The following is a 13,371-nucleotide window of genomic DNA, read 5'->3' as shown; positions in this document are numbered from 1 at the left end:
TTTCTTGCCAGTCATGTGCCAGATCAAAACTTCTTTCTGTTTTGCTGAATACGTTCCAAGCAGATTCTCTCCCATCCCTCCCAGTGAGGTGCAACATAAGCATTAGGAAGTGGCCACCACCAACCAAAAGCTATCAGTGCTTCCGCAAGTATCTTCTAACCAGTGGTTTCCAACCTCAGGTTCCTGTATGTTATTGGACTACAACCCTCACCATCTTTAGCCATGTTTGATGGGCATGATGGAGTTGTGGTCTAACAACACCTAGGCCAAGGTTTGGAAACCCTGAAATTCTAGCCCACATTGCCCATTAAAGACATATAATGATCTATTAGCTATACCAAACTTTTTGCTTTGCAGAGCCATGGAAATTCGTCTTGGAACCCTCCAACAAGAAGTATCATTGACAGTGTTTAGCACTTTTCCTTCCTGTGCCTCAGCAGTGTTCTTCGGACTATCGTCAACTCCTAAGCATATGATTCCACTTAATGCCACCTCTTCTTGTGCCCAGATGGTTAGCTGAAGCCTGCATTGCTTGCTCAGATGGAGTGACAGATCGTTATGCTAATAGTAAGCTTGATCCTTCCTCCACATTACAGCCTTGCTGCTAATTTTTCTGGATCTCCCAACTTTGTTCTAGCTTGTACCTTCTGTTCTCTTTTGCCTATCACTATAGAGCAGGTCTCTACCTACCACTGAACATGGCTCACCCTCGATGGGCGTTCCAACTCTCGTTGGCAGCATGCCGATATTTAAAGAGTGAGTTTCCGTACATTTCTTAATAGTCAGTCCCTCAGAGGGAGATTTGCATTACCGCACACAGTGCCTTGCTGTTCTACCAGCTGTGCTCAGATTCCACTGCTTTCTGTACTGGAATCATATACCTACCAGGCATCTGAAATGGCCCTTGTGGCATAATGGTGTCAGCCTTGAAGCTACAGTCCTCGCTTTCTTCGGTTCATGTAGCTAAGACTACTTTATCCCCAGCCAGTCATCCGGCCTTTACGATTTACTGAATACTAAATATAAGTCTGTTTCAAACAATGTACTGTCTATAAAATAGCTGTCTGTTTTCCAAATACTTGCTATGTTGATGAGAAACACAAAATGACCCTACCTACCTACCTACCTACCTACCTACCTACCTACATATCATTACAGAATTCTCAACTCCATGTAGGACCCTCCCAATCTATTTGGTGGCCTAGATGAGGGGATATTTGGACAACCTTCATGATGCCATCCTTTCTTGTGCCCCCACGCCATGGCCATGCCCCCCTATCTTCCTATCCCACTCTTTCGTTTTGCCCCCTGGCAGCTTCCACCTGATCACTTTACACACCACTGTGAAGAAAATCCTTGCTCAACTTCATACGCTCTACCAGGGGTGGCCACACCAAGGCCTGAGAGTGCATGAGGCTCTTTGCTTTGTGGCTTGCAGAGGGCTTGGAGCCCCCCTTTGCCCCCACCCCCCGTAGTCTGAATTGCAGCAATGGGACGGGCATGACTGTGCCGAGTTCTTGCGGGCCACCAGCCCACGCTGCTCTCTTCCTGAGGCTCAGGGTCAGGCTGATGGCCTCTCAAGAGCTCGCCCCAGCATGCCCTGCCCACTCCTCCTGACACTTTGGCGATTCTACCTCCGCTGCTGCTCCAGGCGGCAAATCCAGCGGTGCTACTGGGGGTGGTGGCGGCAGCAGCAGCAGCAACAGCGATTATTCTGGTGGCAGTGGCATTTCTGTGGTGTCTTCAGTGGTGGCCACCTTGGCTGAGGCCCTACCTCCAGTGAAGAAGCTGAAGGTGGAGCAGATCCAGGCCGACCACAAGCTCTTCCTTCAGGCCTTTGAGAGCGAATGTGAAGTAGTTGGGTGGGAAAGGAAGAGGGGCTGAAAATTTATTTATTTAGAATTTATTTAGAAAGATTCTGTGCCGCCCCATTTGTCGAAGCCTCAGGGCGGCTTACAACAATAAATAATAACAATATAAGACAATATAATATAATTGGAGATGTCCTGGCCAAAATAACGACTTCCCATGGTCCATTTGTTAAACATTGTGAGATTTCCAGAACATTCAGCATGGTCCTCACATGAAATGTCGGTATTGCCACATGAACACTCAAAGTCCTCAACTGTGTTGCTCCGCTTTCATATTGATGGGGGTTGGAGGTGGAGGAGAAAGTAGCTCCTCTCTCTTGAACTGCTTCACTTTCTCATGCCAAGCTCCCAGCCATTTCCAGTTCTTTTCACTAGCAGGACTGGCAGAGGGACGGAGCACAGATTCATTTTGATAAACTGTGAAAGAAGGTATAAGGTAAGTTGCCACCTCCAGAGCTTCTGTAGTTTGCTGTGCTTTCTTAAACTGTATACAGATTCTGCAGTAACTGTCTCTGACTCCTCTTATCTTGGACCAGACCAGCATATTCCTTCATGGGCATCCACTGCAAGTTTTCTGTGGGTGGCTGGACTGCTGCGTATACCTAGTAGCAGAGAACACGGCTGCCAGTTCTGGTAGATCTGATGGCTGAGCAGCAAGCCAGCCTGATCACCGAGTCTACAGAGTTGTGGAAACTTGGCCTCTGAGAAACCCACACACTATTTTCTTCGGTTGTTTCTCCCCTGTGGAATATGTATAACAACACAGGGCCACTTCACAGAACAAGTGTTAACCCCACAGGCTCTCAGCAACAGCCCTGTTCGTGGCACAGGGACATACCAACCGTGGACTTTCCCTGTAGGTTGATTTTGTTTATGTTTACAAACACTGGGTTAAATATCACCTTTTGCGAATATGTGATAAGACTGGAGTTAAAAAATATCACAAACACTTTTCTTTGCTGCGTCCTTTTTTTTTTATATAGGCACTGTACTGCTCAAAACTACACATAACGATACAAAAAGTTGGATATCTTTTTTTTTCCTATGGGCACCAACTATTTCTCCCCGATGGACAAAATAAAAATAGGCTTTAAAATGAACCAGGAAATGCCTCCTTTAGACAGTGGATGGGCTCACATAACACAACAAGCAACCCTGTGAGGTCACCATGGTTCATGGTTTCTTTTACCATGATTTATCTGACAAAGAAGTGGTTTCTACATTATTGTGGTTTCCGTCCTCTCTGCTTAGTCCTTCCACTCTTGGCATGTATCCCACCAGCCACCATTCCTGCAGTTCAGTCCCAAGATGCATCACTTCTGCCTATGTTGCCTACTTCTTTATTGGTCTGCCGATGGAAGCTGGATGGCTAGAGTGGCTCCTGCAAATATTGCTCATTCCAGGGGACTCTGTGGTAGCCTCATACCAAGGCTGATATTTAACCCAGTGTTTGTAAACATGAGCAAAATTAACCATGGTCCTGGTTTCAGACCACCCAACAGGCCATGGTGCTACAGAAAAATTTTAGAACAAATAATTGCTTCTTATACTGGTTTTGAAAGACCAAATTTACTGTGGTGAATTACTATGATTGGGTTCAGACAACATGACTGAACAATAATGGTAACCCCCACCAAACACAACACAACACAACAATGGCTTGCATGTTAGCTGAACACAAGCAATGAGTGTGCCTAGTATGTTGGGAGCTGAGTTCCCTCCTTCTTTCTTTTAGACAACTGACAGTTCTTTGGCAAAAAAGCACTTTATTTCCACTGTATAGCAAACCAGTATCTAACCCAAGAAGAGTCTTTAAGCATGCACAGAGCGATTTGTTGAACCCAAACTAGAAACTGTTTCTAAGAAACCTCCTTTCCAATGACCCTGGGCCTTCCCATTTTGGGGTTGCCCCTGTGGGGATCGGCAGACCTCCTAAGCTATGCAGGCCCTCCAGTTGGCTAGCTCTTCTCACCCAACGCCATGTCATGGAGTCAAGGCCTGAGCCGGGCTCTCCCATGCCCCCTCCTGGCACTTCCACGCCCTCTTGGTTCCCAGAGTCTGCCTGGACACCTGGAGACAGTGGCCTTGAGACAAGTCCTTCCTCCTCCACCATCTCTGTGTCCATCAAACTCATTTGTTTTTCGGCACCAGGCAAAGACCTTTTTATTCAAGCAGCATTTTAAATGTTAATATTAATATTGAATTTTTCTGGCCAGGGTGGCTTATTTTATATTGTATATTTGTAATTTATTTTAATGTATATATTTTAAAATGTGATGATGATTTAACTTATTTGTTGTAAGCCGCCCCGAGGCTTCGGCGAATGGGGCGGCATAAAAATGTTTTAATAAATAAATAAAATAAAAATTTCCCAGGCTACACTGTCCTCGTCTGAAAAGTTGGTGCCACCTGGCCCTGGAAGCACTCCAAGAATAAGGCTGCCATTTTCAACAGACCAACAGAAAGCAAACAAATGGGTCCTAGATCAAATCAACACAGAACTTTCCCTGGAAGCCAAAATGGCTAAACTGAGGCTGCCATAGTTTGGGCCCATCACAGGAAAGCAAAATTCCCTGGAGAAAACAATCTCACCACACGTTGAAGGCAGAAGAGAAGACACACCAAATATGAGGTGGCTTAACTCCATATAGGAAGTCACAACCTTGAATTTAGAAGAGTTGAGCAGGACTGCCATGGATAGGACATTTCAATCATAAGGTTACCATAAGCTGGAGACTACTTAAGTTGGTGCATAGTTAGGTAGACTATGGGAAGCTGTTGCACCTAATTTTATCCTCATCAGCAGCATAACATACTGAGGATACACCAGCAACGTAAAATAATGCACAGAATTTGTTCCGTTCTTCATTCTTCAGTCTGGCATCCATCTTAAACAATTTAAGCTCTCAAGAAATGCTTGTTCTTTAATTTCCTAAGCAAATGAATCTGCCTTTTGCCACAAGGTGGCAGCAAAATTAATATTCTTACTGGTACATGCTCTATACATGCCACACCTCATTGGGGCAACAGCTAAAGAAAAACCATTCACCCTCTTATGGCCAACCCACTCTTGTTCCCCCTGCAGAACATCCATGCAACTCACTTGGGAGTGCTAGCTGAGATGTTCACATTTGTGCTGCACTTAGCAGTCATGAAGTCTTGTAAATTTGCAAAAGATTTCAAACACAGGGCAAAGTTTGCTTTTTCGTGAAGCTACTTGTTATATTTTCTCCTTAAATGAAGCCAGTGAAAGAATGCCCTGTCCTTTTTCTTCTCTGTTATCTCAACTGTGTGCTTCCTTCTCTCCATCTTTCCTAGGGCAAACGGTATCAGGGAATTTAGATGTGTTTTTGATACCTTTGCTAATAGTTTGCATTCTGCCAGAGTCTTGGATGGAGATGGTTCTGAATAGCAGCTAGAATTTATATTTTCAAAAATATAGGTCAACCCTTGTTTGTTTCTTTTCCCCGGAAACTCATGGAAGAGTCCTAGTTATAATCTGAAATCATTTTAGCACCTGGTTTATTGTACCTAATCATTTCAGCTTAATTTGAATGCCTGCAGTCACCTCCCACGTTGTATCTTAAGACTGTAACTCGATGAAGATGCCTGTCTTGAATGCCTGTCACTTTTTTCTCCCCCTGCCCCCCTTTCTGCTCTATGTACCATATTGTAGATGAAGCGGTCTGAAGAGCCTGAAAGGTTATTTTGAGATCCATGAGTTGGCCTGATAAAGGTATCACCCTAAAAAGATGCTACAATATTATACTGGGTAGCAAGTGAGATTGTGCTCTGTTGAAGTAAAGGCCAAAGGATACATACATTTTAAAAGACACAAATAGAAGCTGACTTTTCCCCCATTTTTACTCTACAGTAGGTACAGGGCCCCCAGTTCGGATAGTTTGTGGGGGGCTTTTTTTCCCCACGTTGGGCCTGATCCTGTAATCATGTCTGCTCTGGCCCTAAGACACAATATGTTGCAAAGGTAGACAACATTTTCACAAGGTCGTCAGCTGTACTTTCAGTGTTTTAGAGGAGCCTAGTTTTCTATAGCTTCATTCTTGTGACATTTCTCACTTGAAAGCAGCCCAGATGGTGTAGAGATCTTGTAGGCAAACACAAAAATTTATGATGCATTATTTTCAGCAATAATTCCATGAAACCTGTTTCAGGAGAAGTTAGAAAGATTAGCTCTGTGAAGTCTTCCAGTGAGCGTGTGTTCAAGAGTCGAACGTCATGCCTACTGTTCCCATGCCCAGTCTCCAAGTGCCAAGCTCTAAGGCAGAGAGAGAAAGATGCCATGTGTGACTGTGCCAAATACAGAACTGACATACTTGAACATGTGGACATTCTGTGCAGATGACCAGGTCCACATGGTCAGGGCCAAGCGGGAAGGTAGAATTGCTTCGTGCATTGATTGTGCACAAAAATGTTTTTTTGGCAAAGTGATAACCTGTTTTCAGGAATCAGACAAAATGCTATGTAGCTTGGTCACTTACAAACTGCTAAAGAAGAACCCCAGAGTGGGCAGCAATGAAAACAAAAATTGCCTATGATTATCCATATCCATATGTACAATCATGTATAATTTTATATATTGTTATAATTTTTATATTGTTATTTCTTGTATTTTAATTTTATGTTGTGAGCCGCCCTGAGGCTTCGGCGAATGGGGCGGCATAGAAATGTTTAAATAAATAAATAAATAAAATGTATATATTCTAATTTAGAAGGACTTATCCTAATTGAAATAGAAGAAAGAAGTCACCTCACCCTAGTGGGGAAAACTGTGACCCTGTCACCCATGTCAGGATCTGGGCTGCTGTGGTGGCAAGAACCGGAGCAACCACCACCATACTTGCAGGATGTGTCCCAGGCGTTGACGGAGCTCTTAGTCTACTAACAAGCACCGGCTGGGCGTCCCAGGGGAAGAGCTATACCAGAGCAAGCCCTTCCCTCCAGAACTGCCCCCAGCAACACAGGTTCTTCTGCATGCTGTCGTGCCTGCTCCTGCTGTGTTTCCTGCCTTGCCATGTTGCCTCAGTAGCACAGGTCCTCCCGTCTCCTGCTGTGCCCACATCCTGCCTGACCTTCCCTGCTTCTGTTCCTGCTGTGTATCCCGCCTTGCCATGTTGCTTTGCTGTTGTGCCTCTTGTCTGACCTGGATCCTGCCTCACCGTGTGTATCCTGCCTTGCCATTTTGCCTCAACAATGGAGGTTTGTTTACGAGCTGTGGTTCAGCTCCCGCATCGTGCCTGACCCTTGCTGCAGCTGGGTCTGCCTCCTACCATGTATCCTGCTGTGCACCCTGCTTTGCTTCATCCCCTCGTATCCCATCCAAGGTACATACCTGCACCTCTGCTTGCCCTCCTGGTGCTCAACCCCTGGCTTGCTCCTGACCATGTCCTCAGTCTTCTGCTTCCTGACCTCAGCCTGTACCATGACTATGATCTGGACTTGCCATCAAGCCCCCTTTTGGACTCTGCCTTGCCTGAAGTTCTATTGCTCTGGTCCTGGTCCCTCTGTTGCTTTGTCATGTCTTGTCTCTGGGTGCTCACATCCTGGACCCAGACCCAGACACCCAGGTGTTTGCTGCAAGGGGCTCACAATGGCCCCTTGCAAAGCCTTTGCTGGTCTTGCTCCATTTGAAGGGCGCTTTATCTTGAAGCTGGACCTGGACTAGAACAGAGAAGTCTTAACCGAGAGGATAGCCCTCTGGCAGCCCTGTCCTCTGCAAAAGGGGACACATGGCCACCCTACAGCCCTGATGAGAAAAGGGGGCTCCTGCAAGGCCAGGAGAAAGGAATAAGGTGGCTCCATTGTTGCTGATGTGCTTGATTGTGAGTGGTAACCTCAACGATGCAGTGTCAGTGTGGTACCAACTGCTTTGAGATATACACCCACCCACACCTCCCACCTGGGCCACACAAGAAGACAGTGCACCATGGTTTAATTGACCTGCAGGGACTCCGACACTGTGCAAGGAGCCATTTTTGCGTGGTGCCCAGCCTGCCCTCGCTTATAATCTTTGTGTGAACCCGGGTGGCAGAGGCTGTCTGAGGGCTAGCCAACTGTCATACAACCCTAAAGGCAGGGGTTACTTGAGGGTGATTGTCCCTGGGTTCATAATACGACAAGGCCTGGTAAGCTGGGTGCCGCCGGGTGCCATGCAAGAAGGACACAATGCATCAGTCCCTGCGAGTAAATGAAGCCCCAGCCGGCTCTCATTACAGGCCTGTTTGCTGGTCACATCTGGCCCTGGCTAGGAGTGCAACAATATAGCAATGGTCTCATCTTCTGTCCTTGACTGACCTCTTCTGGTCTCCCTCCCAATGGTATGAAATATTTAGTATTCCATTAAATATCATCCATAATTTTATTTATGTATATAAAACACACAAATTTTATTTATATATAATATAAATTTTATTTATATATAATATAATCTATCAATATTAGCAAAGGCCTTGTAATAGTTTATAGGTGGGAGGGGAAGTTAAGGCAGAAAGAAGGTTTTAGCTTTATCAGTTTTCATTCTGCTCTAGTTGTTCTGTGTCCCTCCTGGAAATAGTAACTAACCCCTAGGGCCCCTGCCCATCCCTCTTTCTCTGCTCTCCCTTCTTAATTAATTCTTTTTACTGTTCCTTTTATCCTTCTCCAGCTGCCTGTCAGAGTGCTTTATAGTTTCTCAATGGCATGTCCCAGGAGAAAGTAAAAGAGTCCCTTTTCTAGGCATCCTCAAAGCAAAGGCTAACTGTGTTCCTTACTTGTAGTGACCTGAACATGAAGAATTAAGCCTGACACCCCTCAGAGAATCTCACTTGAACCTGGTGTCCTTCTCTTGCACTGGGGATCTATAGGAACAGGTTCCTACCCAATGTGATATCAAGTCCTAGCGTAGAATCTCTCTTTTATGTCAGCATATCTACATGGATTCCAAAAAACCATTTGGACATTATCTATCAGCTCTTCTACTAATTAAAGCAAATTAATCTCCCTTTGAAAAAGAAAAAAAAGCCCCCTATTACCTTGGTTGAAGTCTCAGTCACATTTCACATGCTATATGTGATTACTCAAATCATTCCCCCACACACCTTGCATCTTCATCAGCCTCATTTTTCTCAATGGCTGAAACTCATTTTCAGTCCAGATTGCAAGATATGTTCCTCACTTCTTCCCTAACTGATGCCTTCAGTTCATAACTCAGAAACTGGCATTCTGTCATTCACTTGCCTCACTGATTTTCTGTAACGATTTTTACAGGGAATGTGCAGAACTCCAACCTCCATTCCAAATGCACCCCATGTGGCTACTTACATAACTCAGCTTTCCTCCTTTACAATAAGAAAGAGGAGCAACTTCAAATAATCTCTTTAATTATGTGCCCATTCAGGTTTTATGAAATCAGCCCAGGATATAGAGGCTTTCAGGCCTGATATTTGCTGCTAAAGGCAAGGGTGAAATCAAGTGGCCAGAGGATACTCATATTTGCTCCTGTTTTCTAAGAGAAATATGGGTCACTCCATCCAGCATTTTTACTGGTTCAAAATATGGAAACTGGAAAGAAAGACCTCCCATGTCGGACTGATTTTTAGGTAATTAATATCCTAACCCCTGAAAGTAGCTCAATGCCAACCACATTTGTGCCAAACCGTGAGTGCAAACTGCAGAACAGGCTGCAAGTGATGCAATAGCCATTTCCTCTCTCCAACAGGGCTTGTAGTTCCATGAGGCTGAGGATTTCAAATATGCATAGCCTGACCAACCCCACATTTGTAGTTGGCCCATCCGTGCTAGTTGTAAATCAGACATTTGTTCACAGTGTAACTATGCCCTTAGATAGTTACTAAAGGCATGGATAGTCTACACACGTTTAAGGTGCAATCCTATGTATGTCCTGGCAGGTAAAAGGCCTAGAGCTCCCAGCATGTCCCAGCCGGTTAGGGCCCCTTTCCTGTCTGAACAGGCATAATAGGATTGTGCCCTAGCCATGGAAAGCCACAAAAAGATTCTCTTCCAAGCACCAACTGCCCTCTTTGCCACATTAGAATCTGTGTGTCTGTGTAAAAGTGGGTGTACCTAAGTCTATAAATTTATAAGCCACAATCTCCTGGATTCAATTAGCTTTCCACTGTGCTTCTGTAATAGGTACTCAGCCACCAGTCTCTTGCTGTTGGCAATGACATACTTCCTTAGTTCAGATTTAGCACTGATGGCATTAGACAAAATGTGTCTCTGTCAGGGGTTGCAATTATCTGGCACAATATAAGCAAGGAAAACTCTCTCCCAAGGTGATTAAAATCACTTCCCAAATCCCCATCCATCAGCTCAGCTGGCTTTTCTTTACAACTCCACTGTGCAATTGGCTGGAAGGTGGATAGTCGAAGCCCAGCCTTGTTCTGGCAAGGGTCTCCGGATCCTAATTGCAGTTGTTCACGTTTACCCTGCCAAAGTCTATGTGGAGTGGCAATATAGATTTTTCTTCTGCTGAGACAGACCAGCCTGGGAAAAAAGATTGTACAGAGTTTCATTCCACCCCGTTGATTACATTTCTATACTGCTCAAAAGCCAAAGCTCTCTAGGTGGGTCACACAGATTAAAACCGTACGAATACCATATAAAAACCATACACATGTAAACATATAAACCTACCAAACAGGAATACATGCATATATCTAAAGCCAATTTTAAACAATCAACAACAACAACAAAAATCAAGACCTAATTAAAAACCTTGTTGCATGTTGCCAACTGCCAAAGAGCAGAAGGTGTTCTTCACCGATCTGCACGCTTCATTTTTTACTGGCATTGTGACACCTGACTCACTGGTGTGTCACCTGAGCTCACCCCAACCAGTCCTCCTCACACTGTTTCTGCCACGGCAGCCCAAACTTCCTCAGCCTCATTATATCATGGCTTTTAAAGATGCTGCCTGCTTCCCTGCATGTGTATCAGTTGTAGTTAAATTTGAGGTGCTGCTCTGGGGCCAGGAAGGGTAGGTTGGGGCTGGTCGGGAAGACGAAGAGGAAGGAACCACATTATCTTCAATGACCTTACTCAGAAGTAAACTGCATGATTTCAGTGCAGCAGCTTGTGGGAAGGCAGCACAGGAGAAGGGCTGGATGGAGGTGCTTTGGGGCGGAGGGAAATGGTCTTGCTGGCTTCATCCCATGGGAAGATGGCAGTAAGCAGCACCAACCCCCCCCAACCCCCCACCTCTCTCCTTCTCCATGGATTATTTGTGAGGAGCAGAAGGAGCTCTTTACCCTGGATTTTTTTTAAAAAAAAAACTCAACTCATTTGAAGTCTCCAGTGGTTTGCACTTGCAAATGCTCATGAATAAAACCACCCTTCTTAAAAGTCCCATTTCCCCGCACACATCACCTTTCCTCCTGCTCCCCAGTTGCATATGTATGTGACACAAAATCACGTTTTCATTGGGAACTACACTGTATTCATTAGCACGTGCTCTAAATGTAATTAATGTGCTGAAAAGATAACAATTGCCATTCATTTTATTCATTATATTACTATTCCACCTTTTCTCCTTTCAAGGAAGTCAAGATGGCTGACACCATTCTCCTCCTCTTAATCTTAACCTCACAACCCCCCCGCCCCCCCCGTGGGGCAGGGTCAGCTGAGAGTGAGCGACTGGCCCAAAGTCACCCAGTGAGCTCCATGGGGGAGAGGAGACTAGAACCCGGATCTCCTGAGTCACAGCCCTTCAGTCTTAACCTCTACACCACACTGGTTTTCATCAGGCAGGTCTCACTGGGGAGATCATTCCATAATTGCGGGGGGGGGGGTACTTCTGAGAAGGTGCCCTCCCTTGTTGCCTCCTTCCAAAGCTCCCTGGGAGGAGGCCCCTGACGGAGGGCCAAAGATGATGGACGTTGCGCATGAGTTGGTTAGTTTGCATCGGTGAGTCTGTATTAGCATTACAGCAGTGTTTTGGAAGGAACTGGGGGCTCAGGGGGCAGGTCTAAACCAAGGGGAGGCAACCTGTCTGGTACTGGACACATGTACAAGTCTTCCTGCTGCCACCAGCAAAGGGCTACCAGAGGAGGCCTGGCAAAGGACAAATGGCCTGCCCAGAAGACCTCACACGAAGCAGAAGTGGGTGCTGAGGCCCCATACATGAGACAACCCCACTGCATCCAGAACCTCCATCAGCAATGGAAACCTCTTTCACAGCAATGCTCGCTGCCAGTATGGACATCTTTCATCCTGCGTGAATGGCGTCCTCTCCAGCAGCCATGGAGGCAGGCTAGAGCACCTTTCTGCCAAGCACGAGTGGGGAATGTGGGGTGCAGGCTGGTTCTCTCCTGAGTTCCTGCTGGGACGTCTCTGCCTAGCCCAGGCTCCCCCTTGCCTGCTCCTGCTCAAGCAGCTTCCTCTCCAGCCCAAGCAGGAAAGAGGCAGCCCTGGGCAGGCATCCAGGGAGCACCCTCACCTCATTTGGATTCTCACTTCTCCATTCCTGCTGGAGAAAGCTTCTCAGACAGGAGCAGGGAAATCCGCTGAGCAGCCCTACCCAAAATGGGACGGTGCAACCCAGCGGATTCCCCCACCTGAACCTCTCAGGCAGGAGGGCTGAGCAGCAGGATCCCTGCCTGTGACGGCATAGTCCAGTGGATTGCCACCCTTCAGGCCCAAGAAACTTCCTCTCAGGCAGGAACAGAGAAGTCAGCTGGTCAGCACTGTTCTGTTCTGCAGGGGCCCAGCAGATGCCCCCCCCCATCAAGAGTCCAGCAGGGGTCCCCTCCTGCTCCGAAGGAGACCTCTGGGGCAGGAGGCGAGGCGGCCTGGTCAGCTCTTCAGGGAGTGGTCCCTCTGCACAGCAGAGACTACGTAAGAGCTGCAGTAAGCCGAACTGGGCCAAAGAGAGAAGCCTCATTCCTCCCCACAGGGTCCCTGGGGTGCCCCCTGGAGGAATGAATGGATGAATGAGAGGGAAGGCGGTGTGGGGGCAGGGAGAGCAACCACGAAGAGACAGCGCCACGGGAAGCCAATCCTCTGTCAGATGCATGGTGGCTTCTTGGCAGTTCAGACCACCCTTTGTGGTCATCTACCATGATGGGTTGTCCTTATGTACAGACACACCCAGTGTGTGGGAGCTGTGAAAAAGACACATGCTTCTACATTGTGGAATAATTAGGAAAGGGAGTGAAAAAAGTTACCCATATTGTAGCACAATTACACATTTCCGTGTTGGAACCACACCTGGGGTACTTCCAGACTGAGGGGTCCTAAACATTAGAGGACACTGTGCAACCATTTCTTCTTTTATTCCTTAACAGATTGTCCACTGTAAGCAACGGGTAAGAAAGCGATGGGGAAGCACGGGAGAGTTGCCAGTGGGAGACAATGGTTTCTGGATCCCCCTGCAGCAGTCCATGAATGACACAACGTGATGGTGCCCTAGAAGTCTCATCTGGCAGGAATATTTCTGCAGTTCGAGCTGCTTCACCTCAAAATAAATAAGGTATTATAATTATTA

Source organism: Varanus komodoensis, unplaced genomic scaffold (genome assembly GCF_004798865.1).
Source record: "Varanus komodoensis strain SLA01 unplaced genomic scaffold, ASM479886v1 scaffold7_3, whole genome shotgun sequence".
NCBI classification, from domain to species: Eukaryota; Metazoa; Chordata; class Lepidosauria; order Squamata; family Varanidae; genus Varanus; species Varanus komodoensis.
Note: the sequence above shows the minus strand (reverse complement) of the source record.